Below are 13,179 nucleotides of genomic sequence, written 5' to 3'. Positions count from 1 at the left end.
TAGACACATTCTCAAGTTTAACGAGATGCACCTGAAGAAGGTTGGAGGTTACATCATCTGAAACCTTGTGAAAATGACACTCAAGATGAGAACAAAGAATACAACTAACCAATCCTCATCTCAAAAATTACGAAAAAGTAACAAGTTTGTTTTCTATGATCCTATTAATGCTACGGTGGTTATGTGGGGTGTTTGGTCACCTCGGTACAAAAATGTGGGGTAGTTGGCCACCTCATACAAAAAAGTGGGGTGTTTGTTCACCTCAGAAGGTCAAATCGATGTGTATCACATAGGAACTTTGCAAAACAACTGTGCTGTAACTGGCATGTGACACACTCAATGAGTTGTGAAGAAATTGCTGGGAAAGACAGAAAGAAAAAAAAGTGCTTGTATAGAAATAACGTGTTAAAAAAAAATTTTTTTAGGATACGCCAACGTAGGGTTAAGAATGGGACGAATCAAAGCAAATTTTTAACAGCAACAATTTTGTTTTTAACTTATTTAAAGTAGATAAATATAATAATAGTTTTCGTTTTTAAAATAAGGTAACCCGGATATAAGGGAGGGGGGGATACGAAGTCTCTTATATCCGGGTTACACTGTACATTAACACAGGCTCTAATTTGGGAGCAGAGAAAATCTCTTATATCCGTTTTTCTTATATTGGGGTCTCTGATATCCGGGTTACACTGATTTACTTCTAAAATTGTAGATCATACTTGTCTCCTAAGCACAATGAACGATGTTACAAAAAGATGACGTCATCCACCAAAACATGTAGAAAATACTGAGAAGATCCTTTACATCGTCATAAAAGTTTACATAACAAAAGGTGGGATCATTCTACCACTCCAGAAGATATCTCACTGCCGACTCACTCCTCTACCAATATAAAAATCAAATACGTTCTAAAATAGAGTACTGTTACCACATCGGGGAAGCGGCTGCTCAGAGCACCTTTTCCTGCCTTGATAAGGTACAAAACCAGTTTCGAAATCTGTGGGTGGGGGGTGGGGTCCTCTTCTCCTCCTTGCTACCTCTTTCTCACAGAAGACATAGCTGGTCCATCTCTGCTCTATCATTATTTTCAGTGCAGGTGCTCGGCTGAGCTTTAGTCTATGGTTCCCTCCCTGTAAAACATTCACAAAAAAAACCCCACTCGCCTAGCTACAACCACTGCCAACAATTTCCCTTAATTTCTATCTCTACTTAAACTAACTAAAAATTCTGTGAGCAACGCTTCTTTCCTAGAGCTGCCCGGCTGTGGAACACATTACAATGGGGTTGCTTCCCAGCTGACTATAAGATGGTTGTTTTCAAGTCAAACATAAACAAATTCTTGTTGATCCATCCTCATAAATAATCAATCAATTTCTACTCAATTTCTATTATTGCTGTTTATCATGGTGTTTATTCATTAAACCTTATCTTCGAATGGCTTCTTGGCCTTGATAACTGGTAACTTCCGTGTAATAAAATAAAAATAAAAAAATGGATAACATCATTAAAGCAGAGTATAGGCAAAATATCACATGAATAGTGAATGTACATATATATTAAACAAACCGTTAAGTATTCATATAAAATTAGAATACCCGTCCCAGGATGAGTAAAATTAATTTTGTAAACAGTTTTAAACTACATTTATGTCCCCTTCCAAAGATCAATATAAAGATATAATTTTTTATGTCTAGAAATAATTTTGATAAAATTTCAATACAAGTTTCTAGAAAATTTTTAGAATTTAAGGCTTAATCTTAAGGGCTCTTAAGAAAAAAATTAAAATTCAGGGAATCTTGTTTATTTCCTATATAAAGACTATGAAAACAAAATTTAATGCAAATCTGAAATATTTGAATTTTTAAATTGGAGGCTATGTCCATGTTATATCTCCTAAAAACCCTTTAAAATATATTTAAAAAAAAACTGAAATTTTGGGAATATTTATCAATTAATGCCTAATAAGCTATTTAAAACTTTCACAAAGATCAAAGAGATTTGAATTTTGACAAAGGAATTCCACCTTCTCTTTTGTACGCTTTGCATAAAACTAAGTATAGCCCGCATTACTCACCTTTATTGCTAGCATCTGTTTTCCAAAATTCATATTGATCAGTTAATTAGTTTAGGAGTGAATCCTGTGCATACAAATACATATAGACATACTTAACCTAATAAAGATAGCAAAAATGCAATCTCCTCCGACTTGATTTTTAATATCTGACTTGGATTTAAGCAAGTGATATATTCACTTTATCATTATCGTACTGATTACTGAATAATTCTCTTACAAATATTAAGTTCGGCAAGTAATTATTTACAAGAACATAAACCATTTGTGAGATTACATACTGCTGCTGAACAACGTAATGGTAGGTCCAAATCTTATCTACGTCTTCTCCATATTGTATAAAGTATTCCCAAAGTTATGGAACGAAGACATTAATAACTCAAAGACCATTTATCTGATCTTATTTTTTTTTTTAACACTTTGGAGTCACCACTTAGCAAGGCCTGAAGGCCATTCAAGGATAAGGATTAATGCATGTAAGATAGTAGTGTACTAATCGTTAATGATGTAAATTGAGTAGAATTTGATTATTTATAGGGACAGCTCAAGAACTTGTTTACATTGGATTTGAAGGCTACCATGTTGTAGTCAACCGGGAAGCAGGTTAGTTAACAGTGTGTTACTGTTATGAAAGAGCATCATATCCGTACATCTAAATTTGTAAAAATCGGAAGTTGAAATTCAGTCAAAATTGCGACCTTGATCGGCATATTCAAGGTTACAATCATATAAGATGCAAGATTTGATTGGCTCTAACATAAGGCCAACTATCGAATCTTTACAATGAATATAGCGAGGTTATAGACAAATGTGTGACTTTCGTGTTTTCCATTAGCTGTTACATAGATATCTCAAAATTAAATCCGTTCTAAGTTGGATCATGACCAATATTTTGATCTAGTTTAATGACAGCTGGTCAAGCGATATGAACGCTAGGCAGTATAACATAGTTACAAATATACTTGACTGAAAACATAACCTTAACAGAGGTAACAAGGAGTCATATTTCCAAACTATATTCAGACAAGGATTGTTTTTCTAGTTGTATGTTTATAACATCTAATTTCTTCAATTTTCTTTTTTTTTTTTAACAATTTTTTAATCATATTCTTGCATCTAATATATAAGGTAAAGTCAGTTTCGATTTTTGTCATCGATAGTTTTCTTCTTACAAAATATTTTATTCTGGTTTACCAGTTTTCCTTGTGGGTCATTGCAGCATGTTGTTAAGAATTAAACAAAATTTGATTTAATTTCTTCCAGAAAATACTTTACTCAGATTGGAATTATTTGTAAATGACTACCATCTTTCAAACAAGGAGGCATAACTCTGTAATTCGTCCACATAGTTACTTATCTTTGATTGGAACAAAAAGTAATATTTTTGTAGGGAAAATTGTATAATTTAAAAAGAAAAAGAAGAGAAGCAAAATAATTTGCAATAAGTACACTATCAGACAACTCAAATTTGGCCATTTTGGTTTATGGCATATCAACCTTTTACAAGTTAATGCCAAATCCGGTCATTTTAGTAAAAAAATTTATGTGTTAAGTTATCTTCAAATATTTATTTTTGGTGTTTGTATTTGTTGTTTTCTTCTATGGCATATCAATCCTTTTCAGGTTATTTAATGCTGAACCCAGTCATTTTGGTTAACGTTTTTATGCTTGAAATTTTTTATACTTTTAAATATTTATTCATAGTGTTTGGTGTGGTTGTTTTGTAGAAGGAAATAGTTCTTTTTGTTTTTGGCTTTGCAGAACATGATTGAGTTTTGCACAAGAAAAGGAAAGGTGCACATATGAAAGCGATACCCCACTCTAATGTTTTTATTTTAATTTTTGTTTTTTTTTCATTTTTTTCAGCAGATTATTATTATTGAATAGACGCTAATCTACTAGATTATCAAAAAGTAAAATGAAAAAGTCAGTATTTAAATATTTGTAAGGGGTGCTCAGTTTCTCATGCAATGTTCTACTAAATCGATCACCCACTTTAGAACGGCTCAACGTTTTAGGCCAAATTTTGCAAATTTAGCCTTTTTTAAGCAGTTTGGCTTTTTTGAATTTCATTTTGCTCAAATTAATTGTTTTTTTTCTTTAAAAACACATTCTCCAAGTCGTCACCTGACATTTATAATCTAAGGGCAATTAATATACGCTACAGTACCAAGTAAAGACTTAATTTTTAAAAGTTGATTTTTAGGAGTAATCGGTTCTTTATTCAGCATTATTTTCACTGATCGCCATGTTTGTTTTTTCGAAAACAAACATGGCGACCAGTGAAAACAATACGAAATACAGATCAGAACACCCCTAAAAATCAACTTTTTAAAGTCTTTTACATTTACAGCATCTCCATCAAAATTTATCAATTTTCGTTTTTGAATATTTCTGAATAGACATGGCATGCCCACATAAACACAACTTGGTCTGTGCAATTACTGTTTTGGATTGAATATATTGTAAAACTGTAACCTTTTTAAAAAAAATTGGAAAAAATCTAATCTCGGGGGTTTCTGAAGAAGTAGCCATTGTAAGAACTTGAATTCTAACCTTTCCTAAATTTGAAGCCAAATTCTGAACAATTCCAAAAAAGAGTTTTTGAAGGCCAAACCGCTTTAAAATAAAAGGCTAAATTCGTGAAATTTGGCCTAAAAACGGCGAGTGGTTCTAAAATGGGTGATTGATTTACTAGGACGTTGCATTAGAAATTGAGCATTCCCTACAAATATTTAAATACTGATTTTCTTTTTTTTTTTCCTTTATATATATATATATATATATATCTGGTAGACTAGTGTCCATTCGATAATAATCCGTTGAAAAAATTTATTAAAAAGAACCCGGTAAAATAAAAAAATGACAGTGGTGTACCGATTCCATAATCCAAATATAACATCAATGTTTAGTGCATTTTACTTAAGGAGGCTGGTATCTTCAAACACCCTGATTTTTACACACCAGGGACACAACTCCAACTTGTTTTCGTTAAATTAATCAACTTCAAAGTGATCAATATGTTTCAAACATGAAACAATTTTGACCTTTTTCGGTTAGTTCATATTTTATGCATGACGACAAGTGTTCCAATAGTAAAAGGAAACAAACTTCATTTACAAGAATTAACTTCTGATATTTGAATAAAATGAATTTGCGTAATATCTTTGAATACAACTTAAACATCGTTGTGTAGAACTCAGCGACAAGGACAGCAATGGCTGATAAGATTGAAAAATAGTTTAACAATTGGACATATACTTTCTGTCCACCGCAGGAAGATGTAACACGAGGTCGGAAGATGCTTTTAAAAATTGCCTTGGCAGTCTTGTCGGGATTACCTAGCAGGAGCGCCTCTGGCAGTAGGCAATAAACTTACTTTATCCAGAAGATGAGAAATAACAACTTAAGAGCGTGAACCTCCTAGGACTACCCAGAACCACATCTAATCCTGACAGATGTAAGGTTATTCCCTAATCAAAAATGTCCAAGACTCTGTCAAACTACATCAAGGACGTATTCTTGACTCTGGCTATGCCATGCAACTCTACAGCATCACTAAAATAACTAGCAGGAACCGTGGAAATTCCGCACTTTCATCCTTCATCTCATCTTTAATTAATCTTAATCAAAATCCTCAGGTGAATCTTTTGATTAAAGTTCAATCAAAATCAAGTTCGATATATACTAGTGATGGAACTATTCCAATATTTTCACCGATTCCGATACAACTATTGGTTCTGATTCTTTTTAAAATCTAAATATTTAACTAGAAAGTTACTTATATATTATTTAATTGGAATTCATTATTGAGATGAGTATTATTTATTAATTTATTTATTGCGGACTATTATTCTCGTCTTTCTTAGTTGTTGTTTCACAACGTTTCGGCCAACTATTCCTCTAGCCTTCGTCAGGTGGTAACCACGACGGGATAGGAACTCCGAATCTCCTAACTGCATTCTCAGCTATTACTGCCATCCATAGTTGTTGTCTCACCACATTTTGGCCAAGTACGATAGCGGTTTCAATCCTACCCAAAGCCAGCTAGAGGCTTACTTGGAATTCATTATTGAGATGAGTATTATTTATTAATTTATTTATTGCGGACTATTATTCTCGTCTTTCTTAGTTGTTGTTTCACAACGTTTCGGCCAACTATTCCTCTAGCCTTCGTCAGGTGGTAACCACGACGGGATAGGAACTCCGAATCTCCTAACTGCATTCTCAGCTATTACTGCCATCCATAGTTGTTGTCTCACCACATTTTGGCCAAGTACGATAGCGGTTTCAATCCTACCCAAAGCCAGCTAGAGGCTTACTTAGCCAAACGTGGCAAGACGGCAACTATGGATGAGAATGCAGTTAGGAGATTTGAAGTTCCTATCCCGTCGCGGTTACCACCTGACAAAGGCCAGAGGAATAGTTGGCCGAAACGTCGTGAAACATCATCTAAGAAAGATGAGGATAATAGTTCGCAATAAATAAATTAATAGGAAGTTACTGTTTATTTTTTTAACTTTAACTAACAGATTATCATAAAAACCTATATATATATTTTTTCACAAACGTAAAAAAAAACAAACACTTAAGATGATGTATGGATTTTAGTTTTACTGGTGATTTAAAATCGTTTTATCTAAATTATTTATTAGTACCAGTGATAGAAAATTGAATTTTAATCAAAAAGACAACTAAAAGAATCGTTTTTGGAATTAGAAAATGGACACAATTTTTTTCCGATCCTAATACCCACAAAAGTTCCGATTTCGATTAATCGTTGCAATACTAATATAAACATATACTAGCTGTTTCTATCCGGTATTGTCCGTGCATAAAAGAAAAAAAGAAATGCCTGACCTGTTTATGATAAAACAAAAATTAATTTTGGTGACTTTAAGTGTGAGAAATGATATGATAGATGTCTAAGGCTTAAAGACAAGTTTGATGACGTCAGAAGATTAAATCTCGACAATATACAGAGATGTGTGCAGAACAGGAGACTCTGATATGGTCATTTTGAAATTAGTAGATGTAGAACAGCTGAGGTAGCAGGGTCAGTTCATAGGGGCAAAGTTTCTGAAAACACAGGCAGTTTCAAGGAGAGAAAGAAGGATAAATAAATTTGTGGTCAGAGAGAGGCTAGTTTGGAAGTCGGTTACCAGAAGCCGTCAAACACATGCCAGCATGTAAAACAGACGTTAAATCGATGATGATGATGATGATGATGATGATGATATGCGTCATCTTTCATGTGAATGTGTTTCCGTTTTAGCCTAACAAAAATATATTTAACATTTTTTGTTTTAAAGTATTTTCCTTCATTTTTTTTTTTTTCAACGTGAAAAGAATTGAAAGACTTATTTAATAAGGGTTGTCTCCGATCTTCAGACTAGGATCAAAATGTAGTACCTGTTCTGCCTTCTATAATATAAATCTCACCTGTCTGTTTGTATGTATGCATGTCTAAAACTTTCGACAGAGGCGACGGATTTTCACAAGATCGGTTTTGTTTTGAAGCTCTACCCTTCGGATGACAAATATCGAAAAATTGGCTAAAAACATTAATTCCTTCACCCTCACCCTACACTGGGCACTTTTCTACAGGAAGGGGTCACTTTTTTCGGCGATATTTTCGAAAGTTATCCCATCTTTTCAATTGACTAGCCTTAATTTAAACATTCGTCACTTCCGGTTTAGCGATGGACGCAACAGCAAAGACGTCAGGGTTTTTTGGGGTTTTTTTTTCCTCCTTCGCGGTATGGGTTCGAGCCTGTCTGCCTACTGAATTTTTTTTTTTTCTCAACACACACCTCCAAACACCCAGGCAACGCTGGGCACCCAGGCTGAAGAGGATAAATCTTTATTGATTGGAGTTATTTTTATGTTTGTGATATCCAGAATAGTCCATTGTTTTGGAGGAGCTCGATATTCCCCACATTAAAAAAAAAAAACGACCTTGTGTCAAACTCTGCCTTCATGGGAAACAAGTACACAAGTACTTAATATGGTAGTCCCAGGATGGTGAGAATGACAGTCCGAATTATCAAACGACCTACACAAATTCATTTGTAAATAAATCTTGCATTATGGAGCTTTTAATAACGTTGTGAACTGCTGCTTATGACATTATTAAAAAACAATTTCATACATTTTAAAACAAATTTTATCAGCTTTAATATAAACAATAACATTTGTTTAGCAACAGTATTAACCTTTTATTTCTTACAAAAATTACATAGTAATTAAAAAATGTTTTCCTTTACAACAGCTACTTACATTGTTGTTCTAACGACATGATATTAGTGTCAGTCTCACACGTCCATGCCATTTACCATATGGATTTATTAACACTCTTTTCTATACTAGGCACGGTCAATCGCTAATCGTTTGTTGAAACAATATTATCTTAAAAATTTCAATTTCTATTTGCTACTTTGCACTTTCAAGAGTCTATAGATTCTTTTTCATTAGAATGACAGTTCGAATCACCAAACGATCTACACATATGAGTCTATTTAAATAGATCTTATTATAGAGACCAACGTAACCAAAGTTGTTACTTCAGAGTTCTTTTTTTAAATCATTGCTTTACCAAGGATTGAGAGTCTACTATACTCTATTTCACACACATACTTGCACACATACATATGAGCTTGCACACGCACATACAATCGCATTTTCACACGTACGACCATACATATGCATTCACTCAGACAGTTGTATAACATTTTCCAAAAAAATGCTTACACGAAATGTTATCGCCAGTAAATGATCAAGAATGAATCAACAAAACAGTGTTTTTACATACTTGCACGGTTGATTTTTCCATTTGTAGGGCATGACCTCTTGTAGTCGTTGATCTGTTTAACTCATGCGTGGAACAAAATGGAAACTTGTTGGCTTTCAAAGGTTTTATTTGGAGATGGGTTCGTTATAGGAGGAAAGACCAATATCTAAACCTGATTACTATTCAAATTACTTTTTTTCTAACTTTGTCTTAAGATTGCCGATGCGTGGGTAGAGTGTCGAGGCAACATCCGCTTAGATTCTCTCAGCATATTTAGACGCATACCGTTTGTCTCGCTTCTTGATTCCGACTGTATAGAAACTTTGTTCTGTCCTCCAAACATGTGACGTAATCTCTGTCATATCATTCAACACCTTCATTTTTAGCGCATTTTGTCCAGGGAGCCGATATTTGAACTCCCACCTCAATCACGCTAGTTGTAGGCGGGTCTATTTCCGTTTATCGTCAGGTTATCCTGACATGTACTTTATGTAACCCTCGCCGAAATTCATACTAGTTAACATAATATCTACTTACTGGCGTAGGGTCCCAATATATTTACATCTATGAAAGTATTCAATGTGTGTGTGTACATGTACACACACAGTTTATTCTCAACTAAGATTAATATCATACACAAGTTTCCCCATTCTTCAAGAAGCACAAGGGAGCAAAACCCAATATTGAAAACGGCCATTAATGTCAAAAGAGGTCAAGCAACCTATAGTAATAAACAAACAATTGCACTTTAAGGGGCGGTCAGAATTTAAAAAATCTCTCTCGGTTGGAATGTGTCAGATAGCGGGTGAATGTCTGCTATCTGTTGGGATGCCTTGTCTCCAGCAAGAACGAAATGATATGAAAATTGAGCAAAAAAAAAAAAAAAAAAAACGACCCTGTGTCACATCTTGCCCTCATGTGAATTTAGCTTTACTTGCATTTTTATTTTAAACTTTATCAAAGGATTTAAATTGTTATATTGTTTAATTTTGTTATTTAACTTTTCCTGGGTTGGTTGTTTGTTGTTATTTTTATTTTGTTTTTGTTTTTTTTGTTTTTTTTATTATGGTCCAGGATGGGATGGGGCGTTATGTTATTATGGTGCTTGTGCACTTATGTTACTGCGCCATTTTTAAAAAATAGTATTTTCAGGTTAAATTCAAGTTTCACGATAGTTTTTCTTTTTATTAAATTGTAAGGTGGAAGTATAGAATAGTTACAAAACACCCTCTCCTTCCCATGCTAAGAATGGTTTTCAAAAAAATAACGTTGCTATTTCAGCAAGGTAACATAAGTGCAAAAGTACCGTTATTGTTTTTCCGACCAACTGGCGTTGAAAATTGGCTGGGCTTAACACTGATTGTCTTATAATTGTTTATGAGGGAGTCTGAAAACATTAAATAAAATTTCAGACAAAATGGAATGTTTGCGATATGAAATAGTGGATAAAAATGACAACAGACGAAATAGAAATGCAAACACAAACACATCATTAAAGCAGAACCAATGTTTCGGTCGATTCAGACGACCATAATAATTTGGTGTTGTAAAGCTTTATTGAAACGAAAAAAAGGAACCTTGTATCAAGCGGAAAGTGATCCGGGGGTGGGGGACTGGAGTGAGGGAATGTGAAGTGAGGAGAGAGTGGGGAAAATATTGTTGTATATATGTGTGTAAAAGAAAAAAAAAGGTGGGGAGAAAATCTAAGGAGGAGAAACAGTTGGATGCAGGCAAGTAGGTGTGCTCCTTTGTCCTTTTAATAAAGCTTTTACTAAATCCAATGATTAAGGTGGTTTGAATCGACCGAAATATCGGTTTTGCTTGAATTATGTGTTCATGTCTTTTTTTTTTTTTTTTTTTTTTTTTAACTAGTCGGTTGGCACGTTTACCTACTATTCCATATAGTAAACATTTTATGAATGCTTATCCGAAGTCGAACACAAGTAGAGGGATGTAGGTAGATATTCAAAAGATGGTGGTGGTTGCAGCATTTAAAGTTATTCTGTTCTTAATTGTTTATATTCGTGACATAAAAAAATCTGATTAACGAACTTATTTTCTTGTTATTGTTTATTCGATTTACGATTTTGTTTATCTTTAATTTTGTTGGCTTCGTTTAGATTTCGATGGCCTCTTCACCAACCTACTCCCACCTTTTTTTAAAAAAGCTTTTTCCTACCGTAAGGAAGATCGAGAGGGGGTTTTGCATGTTGTTATTACTCTTATTCTAATTATTTGAGATCTATAGAACACGGCAGGAATGTGACTTCAAGAGGGAGAATGCATATATATTGATTTAAAATGTCCTTGCCATTTTGTAAATTTAAATTTAAAACATAAAGAAAACAACTAATTAATAATGTATTTCTTTCTTGTTGTTTATAACTCCTTCTCAACGTTCAACAATATTTTGGGCGCTTATACAGTTTAGTCAAGACATTAAAAAAATGAAAATATTGAAAAAAAAAAAAAGTTATATTGTACGTACTCGTTATCGTCGGAAGTTCTCTGGAAAAAAAAAATTCACTTAATTTCATCAAGTAGTTTTTATTTTACAGCGAAAAAACAATTTGTTATGATACCGAGCAAAAGGTTCGAGTTTTAGGAAGAAAAGCTAGTAATAAAGATGGGGAGGGAGTGTCGGCATTTTAACTGGAGTTATTTCCCTTTGGCGTGTTCAACAAATTTCGTAATGGCTGACTTCAACGCGCTCTCATAAAAACGTGTTTTTTTCTGCTGAAAATAAAAACTACCTGATCAAATGAAATAAGTTTTTTTTTTGAGATCTTCAGTCCAAAGCAGATACGTACAATATAACCTTTTTTTCGATATTTTCATTTTTTTAATGTCTTGACTAAACTGTAGAAGTACCATACTTTCTATCAAAAAGCAAAAAAAAAATAATAATAATAATAAAGGCTAAAAATCATAAAAGCTAAAATTAATAAAAACAAAATGACGTTGAAAATGTTAAGAAAAATCCAAATAAAACTTAAAATTACTACTTAATCAAAGTGAAAAGCATAAGATTGTTTCGATTATCATTGCAAATCACTTAGTGTACTCGCAACGGTCATCACCATTTTGTAAATTTAAATTTAAAAAAAAAACCCCAAAAAACTGTCCTTGTCCAGAACTTTCCCTATATTAAAAAATAAATTAAAAAAAAAAAAAAATCCGTATATGTATGTATCTGTGACGAAATGAAAATTCGTAAATTATCTGTTATCAAAAATAATCTAATTTATCAAAAATTACGTAAATTGATCAACTAGTTTTATTTTTAAATAAGAAAATCATTCTTAAGCGATTAATGGGAATTCTTAGACATTACAACATAACTCTCGTAAGTTTGAACTATTGTTGTGTTCTCTCCTTTTCTTTTTCTGTTTATTATTTTCAAAATGGCGGACAAGACAGTCGCTGCTCCTCCGTTACTCATAAAATATAATTTTTATATTTAATATGAGGGAATTCTGGACAATAAACATTTCTTTATAAAGAAGATAACAGTTAATTAATGAATTATTAATGTATTCTTCTTTGTTGCTTGTAACTTCTTCCCAACGTTCAACGATATTTCCAATACTTCGGCGGTAGACATTAAAGAGCAGTGTGTGTGTGTGTGTGTGTGTGTGTGTGTGTGTGTATGTATGTATGTATATATATATATATATATATTAGTCCTCGCGCGAAAGAGCAGGACACAAAATGTTTTAAATAATAATAATAGAATAACAATAACAAAGACTTTCGCTGGCGAGGACTACTATTGACCGTAACCAAGTTATACAGTCCTTTTGAAATTTTCATCCCTATTTTTCTCGTTATGTACTGAATATTTGTTAATGAAACCTATATGAAATATGTTCCTTATTAAATTTTAAAGATTTTCTATTCTGAAAGAAGTTTAAAAAATTTAATTTAAAAAGTTATTTTAAAGTTTTTGTTAAAAAAATTCAGATTTTCTCATTATTCAGACCTGTATTACAAAGAGGAAGTTGCAAAAATGAGTTGTGGTGTGAGGAGAAATACAAAGTGAAACAGAGAGAATATTCAGACCTGTATTACAAAGAGGAGGTTGCAAAAAATGAGTTGTGGTGTGAGGAGAAATACAAACTGAAATAGAGGAGAGTTTTAAAATATAATCTTAAAAAGATAAGATACAAGTTAGAAAAGCATTTCATCCAAGGCATGAAAATTGTTAAACAAAATGTTTTTACTATGTTTTTAAAATAAAAGTACAAGATTCAATTTGAAATTTATTTATCTTCAAAGTGCAATTTTATAAATTTTACAAAGTTAGGTATAAAAATTT

At 32.8% G+C, this 13,179-nt stretch overlaps 1 long non-coding RNA gene across 1 annotated transcript; it reads left to right on the top strand.

Moving 5' to 3' along the window:
• The first annotated feature begins 4,343 nt into the window (after positions 1 to 4,343).
• On the top strand, positions 4,344 to 10,912 carry LOC145287873 (uncharacterized). Its single transcript, XR_013869223.1, has 2 exons — positions 4,344 to 9,308; positions 9,533 to 10,912. It is a non-coding gene; the product is annotated as an uncharacterized LOC145287873 (long non-coding RNA).
• The last annotated feature ends 2,267 nt before the right edge of the window (positions 10,913 to 13,179 follow it).

The sequence above is a fragment of the Euprymna scolopes genome, chromosome 11 (assembly GCF_053919585.1).
Source record: "Euprymna scolopes isolate OS-2025 chromosome 11, ASM5391958v1, whole genome shotgun sequence".
Taxonomy (NCBI): Eukaryota; Metazoa; Mollusca; class Cephalopoda; order Sepiida; family Sepiolidae; genus Euprymna; species Euprymna scolopes.
Note: the sequence above shows the minus strand (reverse complement) of the source record. Positions and strands in the feature narration are given on the sequence as shown.